This window comes from Enhydra lutris, unplaced genomic scaffold (assembly GCF_002288905.1).
Source record: "Enhydra lutris kenyoni isolate GAN:26980312 unplaced genomic scaffold, ASM228890v2 scaffoldscaffold36, whole genome shotgun sequence".
Lineage (NCBI taxonomy): Eukaryota > Metazoa > Chordata > Mammalia > Carnivora > Mustelidae > Enhydra > Enhydra lutris.
In genome coordinates this window covers 4472338-4493602 of record NW_019154120.1, presented here as the reverse complement: position 1 = coordinate 4493602, position 21265 = coordinate 4472338, and the positions used below count along the sequence as shown (strand labels likewise).

The 21265-nt window shown below is 43.3% G+C and overlaps 1 protein-coding gene across 1 annotated transcript in view; it reads left to right on the top strand.

Moving 5' to 3' along the window:
• The first annotated feature begins 4703 nt into the window (after positions 1–4703).
• LOC111154259 (zinc finger protein 407) overlaps positions 4704–21265 on the top strand; it is a 431681-nt gene continuing 415119 nt past the window's right edge. Inside the window, exon 1 of the mRNA XM_022513763.1 lies at positions 4704–4755. The gene's annotated coding sequence lies outside the window, so the exon portion shown is untranslated. The remainder of the gene's footprint in view (positions 4756–21265) is intronic.

Sequence of the window (21265 nt, the reverse complement as noted above, 5' to 3'; positions counted from 1 at the left end):
TATAATGACTGTAATTTCTTAACAGTTATGTTAAGTAAATAAATGCTTCTGGGCTTTTTTAGTTTAGATAGATTGAACAGAAAAACATTTTTGTTACATGAAAAAATTTTACTTAAAACATTATGCTAGTATAATTTCTTATTCAGAATGAAAAAAGATGTCAGAAAAATTATGCCTTTGACTATGAAAGAAAATGTGAAGTTTGAAATCATCTCACCTCCCACATTGAAATTCACCAAAACAGCATTCAAAAAGAATGTAGATTTAAAATTCTAGTGTGGGTGGCTAAGTGTTCGTAGCACATTCTGACTGTTATTGTAGGTAGGCATTTGAATGTAATGGCAGAACATGTTAATTTAAAGGAAATTAGAACTTTAAATGACACTGTTAAATTAGTCATCAAAAAGGATTAGTAACCAAAAATGACCAATGCTTTCTTTCAAATTTTAAATAGTCATAGTCAGGGGTGCCTGGGTGGCTCAGTGGGTTAAAGCCTCTGCCTTCGGCTCAGGTCATGATCCCAGGGTGCTGGGATCGAGCCCTGCATCGGGCTCCCCGCTCAGCAGGGAGCCTGCTTCCCCCTCTCTCTCTGCCTGCCTCTCTGCCTGCTTGAGATCTCTGTCAAATAAACAAATAAAAAAAAAATCTTTAAATAGTCATAATCAAATAAAAGAGGCCAACTAAACTTTATTTAAAACCCCACTTAGGGGTGCCGGGTGGCTCCATTGGTTAAACATCTGCCTTTGGCTCAGATCTTGATCCCAGGGTCCTGGAACTGAGCCCCACATCGGGCTCCCTCTTCAGCACGGAGCCTGCTTCTCCCTTTCCCTCTGCCACTCCCCCTGTTTGTGGCCTCTCTCTCACTCATTCTCTTTCTCTCTCTCTCTCAAATAAAATCTTTAAAAACAAAACAAAACAAAACAAAACCTCCACTTAAAGAACCAGAAGGCAGAGCTCAGGTTTACTACCCTAGTGCGAAGTGAGGGGAGGGAGGTTCTGGAAAGAGGAGTCACAAAGAGAGAACACCAAATTCTGTACACTTTGCCTAAATTGCCAGATGACCTCTGAACTATGCATGTGTGAAGCAGACTCAAGCATCCCAGCTAAGGCTGAGGGAACTGAAGGTTTCAGCTGCCATCGTTAACAACCGAGGTACAGTGTGGAGTATGAGGACAGCCAAAGTAACTGCCTGTTAAATCCTTATCAACCACAAACAACCTCTTCAGAAGGACATAACTGAATTGATAATATCTACATTTACTTAAACGTCCGTAATACATCTCAAAATTACTAGACAGTTAAAAAAGAGGAAAACATAACTCCCAATCAGGAAAAAAGAGAAAATTAATGATGATTAATCCCCAAATGATTTATATGTTGGAATTCGCAGGCAAAATATCAAAGCAACTATTACAGCTTTGCTCAAGTACATAAAAAGAAAATATGCCTTCCAAAAGTAGGAGCGTTGGGTGGCACAGTTGTTAAGTGTCTGCCTTCTGCTCAGGTCATGAAGCCAGGGATGGAGCCCCACATCGGGCTCCCTGCTCAGCGGGAAGCCTGCTTCTCCCTCTCTCCTTCCCCCTGCTTGTGTTCCCTCTCTCCCTCTGTCTCTGTCAAATAAATAAAATCTTTAAAAAATAAAACAAAAGTAAACAAATAGGAAATCTCATCCGAGAAACAGAAAGACGTAACTGTACAGAAATTTTAGACCTAAAAGATGCAATCTGTGAAATTAAAAAAAATCCCTAGCTGCTTTTACCAGATAACTGGAGAGAACATAGAAGAATCAGGGGACACACGTGTTGCTCTGTTTATACTGGGAATAGGCACTCTGTCACATCAGGGGCAACAGCTGCACTTGTCAGGGTAGTATGAAAAAAATGTTTTAAGACTGCAAGTTTATACAGGAATCAGGGAACATAGAAAATAGATCAACGGAAATTATTCAATCTGAAAGTCTGAGAGAAAAAAAAAAAAGAATGAAAACAAAAGAAAAAAGCCAAAACCTCAGTGAGTCGTATATAGTAGCAAGAGATGTATATATATTTGATTGGAGTTCAGGAGAAAAAGAATGGGGAAGAGAAGTATTTGGAGAAATAATAACCCCCAGTTTCCCAAACTTGGTGAAATATGTAAACTTACAGATGTTAAAAGCTCACAAAACCACCAAGCGGGTTAAGTATGAAGAAAATTATGGTGAGGCTCATCATAACGAAATCACTGAATGTCAAAAATAAAGAGAAAAATGTGAAAGTATCGAGAGAAAAATGACATCATACATAGGGAAACATGCAAGGGAGGAAAGAACTGAATGATCTCTGCTCCATCAGAAACACATGGAAGCCAGTACACATGGAAAGAGATAATTTTTAACAAACATCTCTGTGAGCAGCACATGGGTCCAAGATATTCTTTTTTTATCCATTCTGGAAATCTCTTTTTTAATCGATAACACTTAAAGAAATTATTAATATAAAGAGATTAAGGTCTCCTGCTGTGACTTCTTTTGTGCTTCATTTGTAACCTCTTTTGGAAATCCAAATTACATAATAAAGGTAACAAGATAAAAAAATGGGTGCAAAAATATGAGTAAGGTCTGCTTATTAAATAAAAGCATCATATTAGCATTAATTTCTTGATTTTGATAACTGTATTGCTATCTAAGCGCCTATCCATGTTCTTAGGAAATGTACACTGACATGTGTAGGGGTAAAAGGCCATCATGCTTGCAATCTATTTTCAAATGGCTCTGGAAAAATATGCATAAAAAATGAAGCACATGATTATAGAATTTGGTTGAAGGAAACACCGAAAGATTTTGTACTTTTAAATGTAAAAATAAAACATTACAAAGCAAAAAGAGGGGTCAGAAATGAAATGTTATCCAAATTCTAGTTGAGTGTGAATGATCACCTTGTATGAAGGAAATGAAATCTATTATTCTTGCATTTTTTTAAAATTAGGGAAAACAGACACCATCACAAATTTACACATGAGTAAAATGAGGTCCAACTGACTTCCTTAAAGTCACATTATGATGTAAAGACCTGTTTCAGCAAAATAATGGATGATAAAAATGAAAAATAAACTTGAATTTTATTTCAGTGTTCAAGAAAGAAAGAGGACATGTTAACTAAACCCCCAAAATAAGAAAGGTAGATCGATAACCCAAAGACCAACCGGGATGCCTAATCCATATGGAGAACTGCACTAGCTACTGCTGGCGTTGAGAGAGGTATCACCATGTCATCCAGGACTAACACCGTCAAAACAGACAATACAAGATGGTAAGTACTACATTTTCAAGTAAATTCTAAGGAATTTTCAAGTGACTCTTTGTTGAAAGAATCTAGTTTATTAGTTATCTATTACCAGGAATGTTTTCACCCAGTAAATGTTGGCCATGATCTGAGCCCAAGGCATGCTTAACCGACCAAGCCATCCAGGCGCCCCTCTAAAAATATTAAACTTGTTATCATTAACCCAATATCTGCATTTTAAAAACAGAACTGAGCTGGACTTGACCTTGAAAGATGATCTGGTTTAGAAAGCCTATCACCATAATCATAAGGCCGTAATTTTAAAATCCCATTTGCTTAAAATTAGCTAAATACAAATCATTTCAGGTGGCAAACAGCAAACTGGCATCTTCGCACTCTGACCCCAAGGTGGATCCCTGCCCATTGCTTTATACAACGTCTCTGCCACTGCACTTCCCAAGCTGCGGTCTCCCTTGCCAGACTGTGAGTTTCCAAGGCTAAGGTTCTAGCCCGGAGGTCTGCGCCCGTTCCCGCACAGGGGCGGGAGGGGGCGGGGACTACTACCCCGCGTCGTGCTGGCTTTCGAACCATCTTTATACTGTGCCCTTAAGGTTTCTAAACGCGGCCCGCGCGGGAACGTCTTAAGCACCAAACACTTTTCAGCTTTTCTTGCCAAACTGGCGAACCACCACATTCAGCGTCTTGGCCTCCCCGTTAGTGTCGGAACTCCGCTCGTGGCTTCCCAGCGCCTGCGACTTCGAGGATTCCCTCCCTGGAGTCACCCGAATTTTCCTCCGAAGCTGGAGCTGTGCACGCGCCCAGCCCAGCACAAAACCCTCGCCCCTTGAGAGGAGGGCCGCGGAGGCGCCGGGAGGCCCTCGAACCGGGCCCAAGCGGAGGACGACCGGCGGTTGGCCCGCGCAGGCCCTGGCCCTCCCGCACCAGCCGGGCTGCGTCCGTCTCTCCGTCGCCGCCCTCGGGGCTTGTTATGGCGAGCGAAGGGGCGGAGTGGGGACGGCTGGGGTAGGGAGGAGGCAGGACCGGCCGGGGGCTTCCCGCTCTGGACCCTCTGAAAATCCCGGGGGGCCTCCAGGACAGACGCGCCGGGCCCGCAAGCCTGACGCATATCTCCCCTTGTTTAGATTGACTCTTCCACCCTTCCGCTTTCCTCTGCCCGGGAGGGGGTGGACTTCCGCTTTTAACTCGGAGTGACTTCCGGCAAGAGCTGATGGACTGAAACCAAGGCAGCACCCGGGTCTGCCGGCCACTCGGGGCAGAGACACGGAACCCGATGTGGGTTTCGCTAAACCAGTTCCGGGATCCTATTTTTTGGTCATGGTGTCCGGCGCTCGGTCCACCACGGAGTCGACCTGGGAGCCGCCGGAAGTCGCTCCGAGGAGAGACAGGAAGTCCCTCCCCTTCCTCCCAGAGGGAAGACGGTGAGCCGGAGGAGTCAGTCAGAGAGGCGAGCAGGAGCGATTCCGTCGGCAAACAGGTAAGTTATTCTCTGGCCGGGGCGGGGGGTTTGGAGGCGGGGACCGTCCAGCGTCAGCGCAGGGCCTGGGGGCGGTGGCTTGAGGGCCCGGGCCCGGGCGGCTGGGCGCCGGGAGCCCCGCCAGGGCCCTTCGCTCTTCCTCCTCCCCCCTCCCCCCGCCTCCGCCCCTCCCCGCTCGCCGGTCTCTCCCGACGCCGCCCAGCCTCGCCCGGCACACGCCCGCCGCCCGCGGCCTGGCCGCCGCCCGGCCTCCGCTCCCGCCCTCCCCCGCTCGCTGTGCGGCAGTCTGCGGCCGGGCTCGGCTGTCAGCACCCCTGCACGCAGCGGGGCGCTTCTTACCGCCCGGCTTGCCCCGGCGCGGGGCTGCGGAGGTGTCGGTTTATGGTCTGGGCGGTGGTTTCCTCCTGCGCCCGCCCACGCCCAGGTCACCTCCAGATGCACCGATGGGCCGCTGCCACTCGCGCCTCCTTCCGTTAAGGACGCTGGGCGGGCAGCTGGTGACCGAGAGCAGCACCACTGCAGTTGGAGGGTCCTGGCCCCTCGCGGTCAGCGTCTCCGGACGCCAGGGGGAGGCCCGGGCTGCGGCACACGGTTGCTTGCAGCGGCGGGTTTTGCTCTGGTAGACACGCAGCTCTTCTAGCCAGAGAGCACGCCCTGAGTGTGCCAGCCCGTTTTCTGGAGATTAGTTCTGGTGGAGGTGGCCCAGGAGCTCCGGACCCCTGTGGGGTGTAGGAGTTGTGAAGAGCCCTTCTGTTTCACCGGGGGGTTCAAGAATGGGAAGGGCATCCGTGGACAAACGTGTAGGATTTCTCTATTTTATAGGTAGTCATAGGCCTGATGGTGACGGCCTTGCAACTTTACAGCCAGCGCTGGTGGGGCTAGTCACCGTACGCACCTGTTCTGCGGCGAGGAGTTCGGTCCAGCAGGGACCCCGGGCGGGGAAGGGCACCGACGCATTGATTAGAGCATCATTTCTGGTGTGTACTCCACATGCTTCAGTTAGCACAGCAGTCTCCTAGAGTACGGATTAATTCTTCACTTTTTTCCACTTAAAACCCAGATTAACGTGACCAACGTTAGTGTCAGAATTCAAATCTCAAGTGTTAGTTACGCATTCTTCCACAAGTTCCTTACACTCGAGGTGACTAACTCCTGTTGACATGTCTGACGAACAGTAAGGCAAGGTTCTCCAGCAGCTGGTCTTTCTGTAAGGCAAGTGTGACTTGCTGATAATGCAGTTGCCACTGGTGTGTTTTTAAAAACTGTATTTTGGAATAATTTGGGATTTGCAGAAAAGCTGTAGGGTAGGACAGAGTTCCACTGGCATTCAGCAACGTGAAGGGAGCCACCAGTGGTCCCTGTTTATTTCCAGACACCACTGTAGGTGCTGGTGTTGGCAATGCACTGTGACTTCAGGATCTGCTTGATGAGGCAGATACAGAAACAAACGGAGTGCGTTTTCCAGAGTGCTAACGTGGCGATGTATAGAGCAAAGGATGTCTGACTGCCTGGGAAGCAGCCTGGGTGAGGGCTCTCAGGATACAGGGTTTGAGTTAGGGCCCAGGATTAGCTGGCATTCACTTGCTTCATGGGGCCTTTCTCCCAACATTGACTTTAATTGGGTTCGTGTTGTTAGAGGAGAATTCTCTGACCTTTGTAAATTAGACTCTCCCCACATCTCAGAGAAGGGGTTTTGTATGACAGGTTTCTTAGGTATCACAGTGGTGAGAAGAATCCCAGTTCATAAAGCCACAAACAGGAGAAGAAATTAAGCTGTTTTTCTTATGCAGTAATGGAAGTGTCTAGTTCTATACGTTTTAAAATTCTTTATTTTCAAACTTGTTAAATACTTTCTGTGGTCAGATCATCCATGTTCTTTGTGCAGGGTTGGGGGCATAGTTCTTCTGAGCTATAACCTGGTGTGTTAGAACCCCATACCAGAGGGGACATTTGAGTGAGTGTCTTAGCTCGGCTGCTAGAACAAAATAGGATAGCCTGGAGAGCAGAAACCACAGAAATTTACTTATCGCAGCCCACAGAAATTTACTTATCGCAGCTCTGAGCATGAAGTCCAGGATCAAGGTGCTGGCTCCTGGTGAGGACTCTTCCCGGTTTACATATGTCCCCTTCCTTGCTGTGTCCTCACATGGCAGAGAGAGGAACTCAGGACTCTTCTCCCCTTCTTATAAGGACACTGATTCATCATGGAGACCCTACTCTCATGATCTCATTTAAATCTAGGTACTTCTCAAAGGTCACACCTGCAAATACCATCACAATGGGGATTATGGATTTAACATATGAATTTTGGGGGAGGACACAATTCAGTCTATAGTAGCTGGATTTCTTGGAGATTTTGTTATGTGGAATTCCTCCCGTACAGACTTGTTTATTCAAATAAATAGGCAACCATAAAGTCAGCATTTGTATTGCTTTTGCTAAAGCAAACACAATTTTACCTAAATAAGACATTTTACACACACACACACACACACACACACACACACACACACACACACACACATTTATTTATTTGTTTGTTTGTTTTTTGAAGATAGCACATGCATGAATGGGAGTGAGGTGGGTGAGGGAGAGAGAATCCTGGAGCCGACTCCCCACTGAGTGTGGAACCAAGTCTGGGCTCCATTCTAGGACCCTGAGATCATGACGTGAGCCAAAGTCAAGAGTCAGTAGTTTAATCAACTGAGCCACTCAGGCACCCCTTCTTTTAGATATATTGAATGTGATTCAGAGACCAGTTGAGGGAAAGAAGAAATTTAGATTGTTTCATTTTGATGAAAAAGAAAGATGTGGGGAAGTACCTGGGTGGCCATTTCACTTTTAGGCCTTATAGGAGGGACTGCCTTCCTAGATCGATCAAATCTTGGTCTGAGGCGTGTGGCAGTGATCTGTTCCAGTTCCGTGGTCATCCTGTAAGGAGGCTGAGCCCCCACAGAAGCTGAGTAATCTCTCAGAGACTAGTGGTGGAGCAGGGATTAGAATCAGGCTTCCTGATTGCCAGACCAGTCTTTCTGCTTCCATCAGTGGTTCTCAAAGTGAAGGTGCAGCTGAGTCACCTGGAGAGTGTGTGAAAACACAGCTGCTCAGCATGCCTGGAGCCTCTAACTCAGCAGGTGTGGACTGGAGCTGAGAATCTGCGTTGCTGACCAGCTCCTCCTGGGTGATGCTGAAGCTGTGGGCTCCGAGGTCACACTTTGACACCCCTAGCCATACACGATGTGACCTTTGATCTCTTAGGAGAGTGAGTAAGCTCCATGGGTTTATACCAGTGTAAACTTTTCCCTGCTACTCCGAAAATTGGGTGGTTTAAATTTGTGTTACAAATAGCAGCGCACCAAAACCATAATGATTTAAAAAAAAAAAAATAAAGGACTAGAAATATAGTGTTTCTTGGAGAGAATCATTTTGGCATTTCCAAGGATAATTTTTGGAGATAATTCTAGAGGTCAAAACCACTTACTATTGAAGGGGATTCACGTGAGCTGTGAGGGTCCTCTATCTTACTGACATTTGCACTAAAAAGGCGTTCGTATTAATTGCTAGGTTGTATAGGAGTGAAAAATTATTCCAGTTTTGTTACTGTATGCTTTTCTCTGTTGTGTTCTAAAATGTTCATTTCTTATATATCAAAATATTATCAGGCTCTAGCAGTTATGTAGCCATAGTAGATGTTAAATAAATGTAAGTTGAATTGAATTAAAAAAGATTAAGGGGGAAAATAAATTAGGCCATTTATCTGGAGAGATTTCAGTACCCTAGGAAAATGACTGTATTTTCTACGTTATCACAATTACAGGCTTTTATGAAATAATTACAGTTTATTCCAGCATAAGCCCTGTTCGCAAATATTGGAATTTTTAAGCACAATTTTGGAGGATGTAGCCTGTTTTTATGTTACAGGTAATGAGTGATTCATCTCATACCTTTGTGTATTGTTTATCTGAAATGATTTGCAAACAGTTTATACTTTGAAATAATTTGAGAATTACAAAAAAATTGCTAACGTAGTTCAGAGAGCTTCTGTATACTTTTCAGCCAGCATCCCTTTATTAACATCTTATGCATCCATAGTGCAGTTACCGAAACCAGACAGTTTCTGGAGACTTTGAGGTTCACCACCAGGTCCTTTTTCTTGTCCAGGACCCAGTGCAGTATCCCACATTGCTGTACGGTACTCGGTCTCCTTAGTCTCTTCCAGTCTGTGACAGCTCCTTTTGGTTTTCTTTATTTTTTATGATCTTTATACATTTGAAGAGTGCTGGTCAGTTATTTTGTAGAATGTTTTGATTTGTCTGATGTTTTGGATTTGTCTGATGTCCTTTCATGAGTAAAGTGAAGGTGAAGCTTTTTGGCAGGAATACCACGGCGATGAAGTTGTGCCCTTCTCAGTCTCGTGTTGGGACGTACATGAGGCAGATATGTCTTATCACTAGTGAATGTTAACTTTGATCTCTTGGTTGAGGTAGTGTGTGATAGCTATGCTTTAAAGTTAAAAATTTTCCCTTTGAAATTAATGACTCTCATCACTTCACTGATCTTTGGTGCAGAAGTTTAAAAAGAAATGAGCATATAATGTCAGAATCCTTTGAGCCTCTTCCAATTGTGAGATATTTCTTATCTCGGGAGCTTTATTCTTATTTGTTAGACACAAACGTAGCAGGGAAAGGGAAAAGTGTAGGCCCTTAGAAGAATGGTCATCTGCTCAAGAACTTGGTCTTGGTCAGTCTCAGTTTTGAATTGGAAGGAATGGATGCTGTTTGTCCCAGTTCTTTTGCTGTGATTCTGCAGTGTCTCACATTTGTCTTCCAGTGTGTGACTTTCCATAACTACACTGCATTTCTTAAAATTCTCCCCAGAGCCTTTTTGCAGAAGATAGATACACTTCAGTTCCTCACAAGGTGTTTGCTCTAAGTATTCTCCCTCTTACCAGCAGCTGGTTGTCCATAGAGCTGGGTGCGTGTGTTCTCTTTGATGCTGGATATATTACACATATACACCTGTAAATTGTCTCTGTGTTCAAAATGTGTGTGCCTTTACTGTCCCAGCCAGAATAACTTGAAGTCATGTATCTGGTCTGTCTCCCAGCAAAGCTCACAAGCTCCCTGGATTCAGGGAGTAGACCTCTTTTTGCTTACCAGTGACTTGCTTGGTACCTGGCGCACCCAAGGCACTTGATAAATGTTTATGAATAAATGAATATTTATATGTGCATTTTGTTGACTGCTTTGGTTAGTTACTGGAATATTGTGAACATCTTTTCACATTAATGCACTGTAATCTGCACCGTGCTCCAGTGTACAGACATGTTCTAGCCCATCCTGTGTCACTGGATATTAGGTTGTTTATAATTTTTGTATTATAAAGAGTTTCATGCTGAATATCCTTAAATACATATTTTGTCCAGTTATTTCCTGTAGAGTCACTGATAGCTCAAAGAATATACCTGTTGTAAGGCTGTGTGTGTGTGTGTGTGTGCATGTGCACATGCTTGTGTGGAGAGAGAGCGAAAAATTAACTTCTAGAAAGGTGTATAGATGGATATTGCAGCTGATACTATTGAGAGCAACAGTTTTCCCACACTTTCTCCAGTGCTTAATTCTCTATATTTTTAGAAAGACATCACATTGAGTTTTCGGGATTTTTTTGAGGATTCTTCCTGGGATGTGGTAGGTTGGGGATCATAGTCTAATTTCACATTGAAATTTTTCCTATTTTTGTTTTCATATTTTTCATATTTCAAATTTTCATGTTTTTGTTTGCCCCAGTGAGAGAGCAGAATAAATTTCAATGAAGGAGTGCGTGGTTAATACCTAATCAGTATTTCACTTGGGGCACTTTTTGTATCCTCCCAAAAATTATAGTTGGCTGTGGGCTGTGAGTGTGGCCTTTACCAAATACGAAGCTCCTTAAGAGTGGGATACATTTCTAGATCACATCATTAAAAAAAAAAAAAAAAAAAAAAAAAAAATCAACTGTAGGCCCATCAAAGGCTTAAATACATCAAAATTGTGAAACTTCTAGAAGACAAGGTAGGACAGTAGTTGTAGGATTCTGATACAGACAAGAGGTTCTAAAATCACAGAAGGTGCAGGCCATAAAGTGAAAGATTGATATGTTTGACAATATTAACATTGATAACTTGTATTTATTAAAAGAAACCATCAAGTAAGTAAACAGAGAAGTCACAAGTGAGAATAGGCGTTTTCAGTACATATTACTGATAAAAGATTAGTATCCAGAAGGGTAACTGGCAAATCAGTAAAAATAGAAAAATGGGCAAAGGACCCCAGTAGGCATCTCACAAAAGAGGAATCCCGAATGCAAAGATTTTCAACTTAATTAGTAATTAAGGAAAGGCAAATTAGGATGAAAAGGATATATAGTTTCACACACATTAGGTTGGCTGCAGTGTAAAAATCTGGCAGTATCTGTTGTTTGGGAGGTAAGAAACAATTGGAGTGCTTACACACAACTAGTAGGAGTCTAACTTGGTGTGATAACTTTGGGATTATGTAGTGAAGTTAGAGATGCATGTACCCTTTGTCCCAGTAATTCCATTCTTGAGTCTTTTTCCTAGAGCAGTGCTTCTAAATTGTGTTCCCAAGATTTCATGGGAATCATAGGCAGATTTTGGGCCTCAACCTAGACCTACTCAGACATGGGGATGGGGCCACTTAACAAGCTCTTCGGGTGATCAGGTGCATGCCAAAACTGGCAAACCACTGCCTTGGAGAAACTCCTGTACTTGAGTGCCTGGTGGCGTGTACAAGAGTGCTCACGGTTGTTCTGGTAAAAGAAGAAAATTGGAAGCAGTGTCCATCGCAAGAGGATGGGTAAATTGTATTATACTTCTACCGTGAAGGACTATACAGTAGTGAAACTGGATGAATTTTGGCTACATGCATTACCAAGGGTAGGTGTCAGGAATGTCATCTGGGGGAAGAAAAGATACTTTCAGAAGAATGCATTTAGTCTCCCCCCTTTTTTTTAAGTTTAGAAATTTGCAAAACAAAATTGCATATTGTTAGAAGTACAGATTTGATGAAGTAGTAAAACATAAACACAAAGTTCGTGTTAGCAGACGGTTCTGTAAGAGGATAGGTGATGGGGGCACCAAGAGGGACTACGAATATAAGGATTTCATTTTTTTTTTTTTTAATTTTTTTTAAGATTTTATTTATTTTTATTTGTCAGAGAGAGAGAGAGGGAGAGAGAGCAAGCACAGGCAGACAGAATGGCAGGCAGAGGCAGAGGGAGAAGCAGGCTCCCTGATGAGCAAGGAGCCCGATGTGGGACTCGATCCCAGGACGCTGGGATCATGACCTGAGCCGAAGGCAGCTGCTTAACCAACTGAGCCACCCAGGCGTCCCAAGGATTTCATTTTTTTAAGCTGTGATCTGTACCCAGGGCTGGCTTCTATGATGCTGAATAACTTGCACATATTAAAATTATTTTTTGTGTCTACCAAATATTTAAAACACAAGCATTTATTTTATTTTATTTTTTCTGTTTGCAAAGTCTATGAGAGGGACTATTCACTTTATATGAAAAAGATAGGATGGGGTGATTGTGGTAAAGATGTGTTTTTGCAGGAGTTGAGTATAAAGTTACTTTCAGGAGCAGAGATTTCAAAAAGAAAATTGGTTTCAATGATAATGATTGTTAATACTTGCTGAGCAATTACTGGGTGCCAAGCACATTATGTACTGAGTTTATACTCTGTTGAGGATTGACCCTCAACAGTGAACCTGTGGGGGCCAGTGCCACCACTACAGAGGAGGAAGGCATCCGTGGGCACGTGGAAGTGATAGAGTCTGTCTGATCTGAAACACACTGTAGACAAGGTCAGAGCAAGGAGACAATTTGACAAAACAGTAATGACTGAGAGTGTTGGTGTTATGAGAAAAAACGTAAAAGTCAAAATGGTAGTGTGGAAGACTGGTAACGGCTCTTTTCATCCCATTTGCCATGTTACTTTGTCTTAGGTTTGTTTTTAAATGTATGTGGCTTTATCATTCTAGCAGATGACAAGTCCCTAAAGCTGAAAAACAGTCGTATTCTGTTGCAATTCTAAGGGCTGTGTCTTCCAGGTCATTAGAAAGTGGTGTTATTGCAGAGAGTTTATGAAATCATACTTCTTTACTTGGGCAATTGGTTGCTAAAAAGGGAACTTTTGGGAAATCTACCTTTGTCTATTTTTTTTTTTTAACCTTTGATAATTTTTTTTTCTGAGTGTCATATTTATCTCATACGAGAGGACTTTTTCTTAAACATTGCTTATGCTGAAAACCTTATTTAAAGCAATCAAGGTGTGAAATTAACAAGAACAGGATAAATAAAAATGTGGTTCTAGAAGCCCTAAGTCAAATTATATGTCCTATAGAACCAAATAGCACTACTATTTTTGTTTAATATTCAGAGTGCTAAAATTTTCTAAACCAGAACTGTCAAACATTTGTAATTATATCATGTCATACTTTGTATCAAAGTCAGCCCCTCACTAAAGTTGACAGCCCATGATAGTCCTTCCATAGCAGGGATGTCTGCATTTCAGACACATGGAGTGCTTGTCAGAGATCCCTTATGGGCAGATGTAGAACACAGGCTTCTTAAAACAGATTTTAGATACTTCAGCTTTTCTAGTTTCTGCTGCGGTTTGCTAAAGCTACATTATCTCAGTCTTAGCTCTCAGTGCTTTTCAGTGTGTTTGATGTTCACGTTTCTCCTTTATTTTCTCTAATATGCTCTGCTTTTTGTCCTGTAAAAACAAACGGGGCACCTGGGTGGCTCAGTGGGTTAAGCCTCTGCCTTCGGCTCAGGTCATGATCTCAGGGTCCTGGAATCGAGCCCCGAATCGGGCTCTCTATTCAGCAGGGAGCCTGTTTCCCCCTCTCTCTGCCTGCCTCTCTGCCTACTTGTGATTTCTCTGTCGAGTAGATAAATAAAATATTAAAAGAAAAAAACCCACAAACAACAAAACAGTGTTAAATAAAAACAAGTAAGGTAATAAGAAGCCTGGTTGGGAAAAGACACTGTTTAACACAGTTGGAGTTATATCAGTGTAATCATCCAATGCAGCCAAAGTCCAGTGTTCTTGTCAGTTACTAAATATAATGGAAACTTGGTGTTTTAAACCTAGAAGAAGCAACAAATTACTGCTTTTGAAGTGTACAATTCACATAAGATTTCTGCTAATTCTGAATTATAGGTCAGAATTTGAAATATAATTATTGGATCAGTTACTATAGGATGAGGACTCATAGTTATAGTAGTGCATATAATTATAAAGACATTAGAATTTAAACTAAGGTGCTAATGTACTTTTAAAAATAGCTTAGAAAATTTAGATCATTAGTAGAGGTAGTAGAAATTACTGTCTTTCAAAAAATGAGATCAAACAGTTTTCATTAAAGATCTTGTGGGTCCATCATGTGGTTTTGCATATGGGTGGTGATTAACACCCTAGGCTTTCAGGGTGGTAGAGTTTGAGGCAGTGTTTGCCAAAGGGGACATTCAGAATATCTCTTTGTGGCAAGTGATGACGTAGGCAAACGGTCTGGTGGGGTGGGGGTGGGTCTGAGCTCTCCGTGTGGCGGCCAGTTTAGTACAGCACATTTACTCTCTTTCCTGGTTCAGCTTGCTTGTTCCCCTTTCTTTCTTCCTCCTCCTCTGTGCCTCAGCTGCAAGTCCTGTAAATATGTGTGAAGTATGTCTTGTTTTTTTGAAGGTAGGAAGGACTTTAATCCAGGAGATCGCAAGTCTGGCTCATCACAGTCATGCAGGAGCTCTTCAAAACCATAGACTTTTGTCCCTACCCCAGATTGCCTGCCTGCCTGCCTGCCTGCCTTCCTTCCTTCCTTCCTTCCTTCCTTCCTTCCTTCCTTCCTTTTCTTTCTTTTAAGAATGCAAGTGCAGGGATGCATGTGCAAGCTCGAGGGGGAGAGGCAGAGGGAGAGAGTGAGGGAGAATCCCAAGCAGACTCCAGGCCCTGCAGGGAGCCCCACATGGGGCTCCATCTCATGACCCTGAGATCATGACCTGAGCTAAAGTCAAGAGCGCCGCATCTAACTGACAAGCCACTTAGGCACCCCTCGATGTTCTTAATCACAGTGTCTCCATGGGTAGCTCCAAGGGTTCAAGTTTTGATGATTAGGTGAATTTGTAAGTTATGGATGTGGTCTGTAATTCCCTTGTTTTACAAATATGGAAGGAAGAGCTCCAGGTATGCTCTTGGGAATAGTTGCCTTTCTCAAAGCTTTTTTAAGTCTTCTAAGGACTGAAAGCTTTCCTTAATGTTCTCGTGAGAAGCACTGTGTAATTTTGGGGTTGGTGTGTGGTAGAGGGGGCTGGCCACCCACCTAAACCCATCAGTTTTTCTCTTTCAAACAATGGAGCTACAGGGCCCTAGCCGCCTGTTCCTGACCCTGGCAGGAAGCAAGTGTGAGTCAAGCGGTAGATGCCACTTTTCAGTCAAGGCTTTTAGGAAGCAAATGTGCTGCCTCTTTCCTGCTCCTTTGCTTCTGTCCGCTGGATGCAGGCAATGAGGAAGCTCTAAGGCACGGCCCTGAAGATGGAAGGAGCTGGGATTCCAGCATCAGTGGGGACCTGACTGCCTGCAGAGCAGGAATACCTACCTGCCTTGGAAGCTTACGAGAGCAAGACACAGACTTCTGTATTTGTGTTTGACCCATTTTTAAGCCCACTTCTTACAGTAGTTAAGGTGTTAGGGCATTAAGTTCTCGTCGGGTTGGTTCCAGCTCCTGTATCCAAATCAGTAAAGGAAAAGCAGGTTGTGAAGCTGTAGGAAATTAGAGTTCTGTAGTTACCCTTCTCTACGGATAGAGTTCTGTGAGCTGTTCCTCAGAGAGTGGAAGCGTGGGATTACAGGGCTGGGGTGTTCTGTCATTCTGCCCTATTTTCTTAGAAGTGTGATCTGAAGGAGGCGCCTAGCCACATGTGACGCTCCCTAAATGGCGCCTTTGAGACCCCCGAGGAAGGGCTGCCAGCGTGCGGGAGAGGACTGATTTTCCGAGCATGCTGGTTTCAGAATGAACTCAGAGCTGACAATTCTTACTGATTTTTATTGATTTTTTAGAATTGATAGAATTAAAAAATTAGTAAATGAGTAAGATGTATGTGATGCAGAATTTTTCAAGTGTTGATATTTGCCTACTTCATTGTTTTGCTGTATTTCATACCATAGTATTTTAATCTCAAATTTTTTTTAACTTGGCCTTGTCATAGGAAGTGATGTATTAGTATATGTGGAGTCCTAAGTTGGTCCTATTTTTTTTTTCTTATACATAGTTGAGTAATACAGACTTATTTAAAAATCCTTGCTTGTGGTATAGGACTTTATTTTAAAATGGCATTAGTGATATCTCTGTTCACGTGCGAAACACTGTTCCTTAGTCACTTCCGTACTTCATCCATAGATTTTGAATAGAAATAAATGCAGCCACTGGAAACCGGCAGACACATATGTCAGAGGGGGCTTTGGCCACAGCATTTTCCTCTTGAGAAGGTTGCTATTCTGTTTGCTTACTGTCTACATTTGTTGTCACTGAGCGATCACCTAAACAGCATGTCTCAACCATGAACGTGGAAGGAAGGGGAGATCTTGGAAAACACTGAATCCGTGGCAGAGAAAGCACGTGATGGTGACCTTGCCCCGAGCACACAGAGGGTGACAAGGCTTGAAGGGAGCTGAGAAGCACCACCAGATCACAGCTTTAAATTATTTTGGGTGTATGAGGAAAGAAGGGCAGTGGGAAATTACTCAGCTGTCTCCCTTCTTCTCCTTCCAGTTGCCCATATTCTTTTGTTCACCTAAGCATACGTAAGGTGCCACCATGGGGACATTCTGGGCACTTCAGCAGTAGTAGGGGCTTTGTAGGGGGGTGACTCTGCCATCCTTGTAACCGAGGAGGTACCCCAAGCACGTCTTCACTCCCCTCTTGGTTCTAGAACTTACCTAAGATGTTGGACTTATACACACGTTATGTTTTAACCTCTTTATTCATTTTGATAGTTTGTCTTCTGATGTATAAATTAATACAGAATATCTGCCTTCTAAGTTGAGAAGGGAGCTTCTTTGTTCAAGTGTTCCAGAATTTTGTAGATGAGTCTTACGCATTATAGACGATGAGCAAACTGAAACTTAGCCTTTTTTGGTTTTGCTTTTGAAGAGTCTGACTTTGTATATAGTCGTTTTCTCTCCTGCCTTTCTTTACCCATATTTTATTTTTTGAATTCATTAACACTCATATCAGTAGGCAGGATAAATACGAGCAGGGAAGACAAATAAAGGAAAAGTGATAGAATTTCAGATGAGTTTATTTTTGTAATTTGTACCACATCAGGTAAAACAGAAGAATTGTGTTAAAATACTCCAAGAACAATCATTTAAATAAAGTTTAAATTAAAGTTTAATGTAAGCATTAAATAAAGTTTGGAGGTTATTTAACCTTCTCTCATTTATAGTAATTAGTTAGAATGAGATGTGAGAGACACAGAGGCTTAGTCAAAAACAGCAAAATGGAAGTCAGAAGGAGTGTTCAGAGGGAAACTTAAGAACGGAAATAAATAGTTATACTAGGTGAAAACTATGGGAAAAGGGTTAAGAAAAATTATAGAAGCACAAGAGCTCTGTGTAATGAATGGCAAGAAACCTGCAGAGAGAACCTTCTAGCGTAATGAAGGGACCCATAGGTGTATATGATTGCCAGCGGCTCCTAGTCACAGAGAACCGGACTGGATGCTACGGTCAGAGCTTACATGTGGAGGACTGGAGATGGAAGTGGTGCCGACTGGACCTATGGATGTGAGAAGTCTTGTGATGCCTCAGCTGTATGTGCCCACTGTGTGCGTTTTCACATCGTGCCTTTGCGGGGAAGCTCCGCTGTGTGTGCCGGTTTGCAGCCTTTTGCGTGGGACGTGAGGAAGGTTTATCTGTTGCGGATAGCTGGTTGATGCCACTGGAATTTTGAAGGTTCAGCACATTAACCAGTTTTGCCAGGACCGCGAAAAATGCCCTCATACTCCTCTGAAGTAGGACGTTCTGTTGGCCTTGGCATCTCCCAGGACTTTTTTAAGGCTGGTGTGGAAACTGCAGTGGGCAAAAATGGACAGGAAGATGCCAACATCTCCCCCCCCCCCACCATGATGGCAAAGGAGTTAAAACTTTTTAGTACAGAGACTCAGCTATACGAGGAAGGATAACTTTTGCAGTAGGACCTCAATCAGAAGTCACGTCTTTTTGGATTCCTGGGAGTCTAAATGGGAACTACTAGTTCGTGTATAGAGTAAGGGTTTTGTCAAGTCTAAGAAGTGATCTTTGTCACTTTTAAGGAGCGTTATAGTCTTCTAACCGTGCCCCCCGCTGATGGTTAGTAGAGCTGTGCGGAGGTCTTTGTAAGCCATCGGATTGAAACCAGCTCACCTTTTTGTTGGTGGTCATGTTCTTTACTTTTTATTTGGGGATAATTTGGAGAGTATGCATACTCTCTCCTACACACACGTGTGTGTACACACACACTTTTTTCCTGAACCTTTTGAGAGTGAAATTTAAATATATCATGACCCTTTACCTATAAATCTTTCAGTGTCTGTTTTCTAGAGATAAGGATATTCCTGTATATAATTGAAGTATTTTATAATTTTACATTGGTACTTATAGAGAAACAGAACCAATGACATATTAAATACAGATATATGAAATATGAGCCTGGCATGAGGGCACTATTGGAGTTGGGAGGACCTCTTCTGCCAGCAAAGAAGATGTACGAGAACTTAGGGACTCCGTATCCCCAGTTTTATCACAGTCTCCTGCATGCCCCCGTCCCAGCCTTGAGGGGCTGGGTCCTTCCCGGTTAGTGCCCTCGGAGTGACAGTGCACCGCTGCGAGGAGGACACTCGGCTGGCTTTCTGATCTAGCCAGTCTCAGAAGGGTGTTCGGCACTTGAGACACGGCACTTTCAAACCTGCAGAGATCAGGCTTTCCTCTGGGGCACACTTGGAGGCTCTCAGGTCATTTATGCTGTGCTTGAGCGGGGACTCCGACTCTCCGAGCTCATCGTTTTCTTTCATCATTTTGTCCAGCTGCATTAGGGCCAAGCAGCCATTCGGTATATTCCGTGGCTCCCATATGCGTTAGTATCGTATATGGAATCACTTAGCTCTTGCGTTCATGTAAGTGGTTGATTAGGAATATCCAGTGCAGATATTTTGTGTATCTGCAATCCATTCTCATCGTGGACCAAATGGAAGTGCTCTCTCTACTGAAAACAGAGTAGTTAGCATCTTTAATCAGATTAGAGAGCCTCTTCTAGAAGTCCCAGAACTAAGTCAGAAAACTTCACCTCACTATTCTCCTCCAGAACTACTCTGTACAGAGCTCTGTGTCAGGATTCTTCAGAGACGGAGAGTCGACACACATGTGTGTGTGCACACGGATGAGTGGCTGTGGGCCAGGGCTTGCTCACATGGCACCGGGGTTAGGAGCCCCACGGTCTGCTTTCTGCGGCCGGGAGACACGGAGATGTTGGTGTTTTCATTCTGATTCTGAAAGCCCAAGAACCAGGAGTGTGAAGGCCCGAGAAGACGGATGTCCCAGCTCAAGCTAAAACAAAAACCAAATTTGCCCCTTTTCTGCCTTTTTGTTCTATGTTGGCCTCACTGATTGGGGGACACCCACCTGCATTGGTGAGGGTGATCTTTACTCAGTCTGTTGATTCAGGTGCTTGTCCCTTTCAGAAATGCCTTCATAGACACACCCAGATGTAGTGTTTTACCGGCTATCTGGCTATCCCTTAACCCACTTAGTTAACACATACAGTTAATCATCGCAGTCCTTTTTGTCAGTTGACCTAAAATGTCCTTAGTAGTAGCATTTTTTCCCTGCCACCACAGGATCCAGGTTGAAAACAGGCATTGCATTTTGTTGTCCTGTCTCCTTTGCCTCCTTGAATTTGGAATGTTTCCATAGTCTTTGTCTTTTATGACATTGACATTGGGTGAAGAATGTAGTCCTCCCCCTGTTTTGTTTTTTTTTGTTTTTTTTCCGTGTTAAATAAAGTATTCCTCACTTTGTGTTTGTCTGCTGTTTCCTCTTGTCTAACTGCAGGATTTGCATTCTCAGCTGCATGGATGCATGGGGGTCCTGTCCTTCCAAGAGTGTTCTGTCTGGAGGCATACCCTGTCTGTCTGCCCTTCCTTGAGGGTGTTAATTTTTACCACCCTCCCCCCACAAGGTGTTGCTGATTTATCCACCAGACAATCAGTTACTGAGGTTGTTTTTTTAATTCCTCCCTTGCAACTGATAAGCAGTTGCTTTATCACCAATTAAGCATTCTGCATATCGAAATGATCCCCCCAGATTTAGTACCCGTTGGTGATTCTTCGGCACTCTTTGCCACTATGATTGTCTGTCTCCTTCACTCTGTCCATCTTTACCAGTCGGCCCTCAGCATCCTAGTACACACAGAGCTGTTGTTTGTCCATCGGTTCATCCATGTATCTGTCTCCCAGCTATCAATATGGACTTACCCATTCCTGTGTCTACCGGTGCTTAATTATTTGATGCTCCAGTCGTCCCAGATTTGGCCAGTGGGAGCCCTTTCCAGCTGACTCCAGTGTCTTTGTCACATCGGGTTTTTTTTTTTTTTTTTTTTTAAAAGCATTTCTCTACTTTTTGACATAATAAAGAAAATGTTCCAGGCTCATCTTGTACACCTCTACCTTGCTCCAGCCCTAGAATCTGTCATTTCTTGAGGCTGCCAGGTTCCTTTTAGTAGGGTTGGTGTTGGGATGCCAAGGTCGGGTATTAATGGTGTGTTAATTGTTGCTGTCCACCTCCCTCCCTTCTTGATTGTCAGTGGGAGGTCCTGAGTGTTTCACCAAACATCCCCCATAACTATCCTTTTATTTATTTTGACTCTTGAGTTTAGTCCAAGAAGCACAATCATGAATGTATTTCTTTCTTAGGGTTTCTCTTCTTTTCTTGATGGTGGTCATCAATTTTCATTACTTCAGCCATCTGAAGAGACTTTTTAAAGTGTCCATGTCAGTCTTCCCCCCCAAAATAATCTATTTTAGAAAGTATAGTAAAATGTTAGGAAAAAGAAAAAAGTTACCTATAATTTTGCCACCCAGAGGAAAAAAACTATTAACTTTGGTATGTAAATGGACTGGGTTGGATCTGCATCCATTTTAAAAATTGAACACTGAAGGCTTTCTCCTTTCTAAATATACTTTCTTAGCACCCACATCTTTTCATACCTAATAATTTATATTCCACATGTCTTGAGGCTTGATAGTTTTATATCGTGTGTTAGCTTATTGACATTTGGAATTACAGTGTTTTCCAGATTTCTCCCCAAATTAGCAGTTTCAGTCTTTTTTCCCTGCAGCTCTGTGATGAGCCTTTGTACCCGTCCCCGCTCTCCCCAGTGGACCTGCTGAAGAGGTCTCGCCAAGAACTCTGGAACAT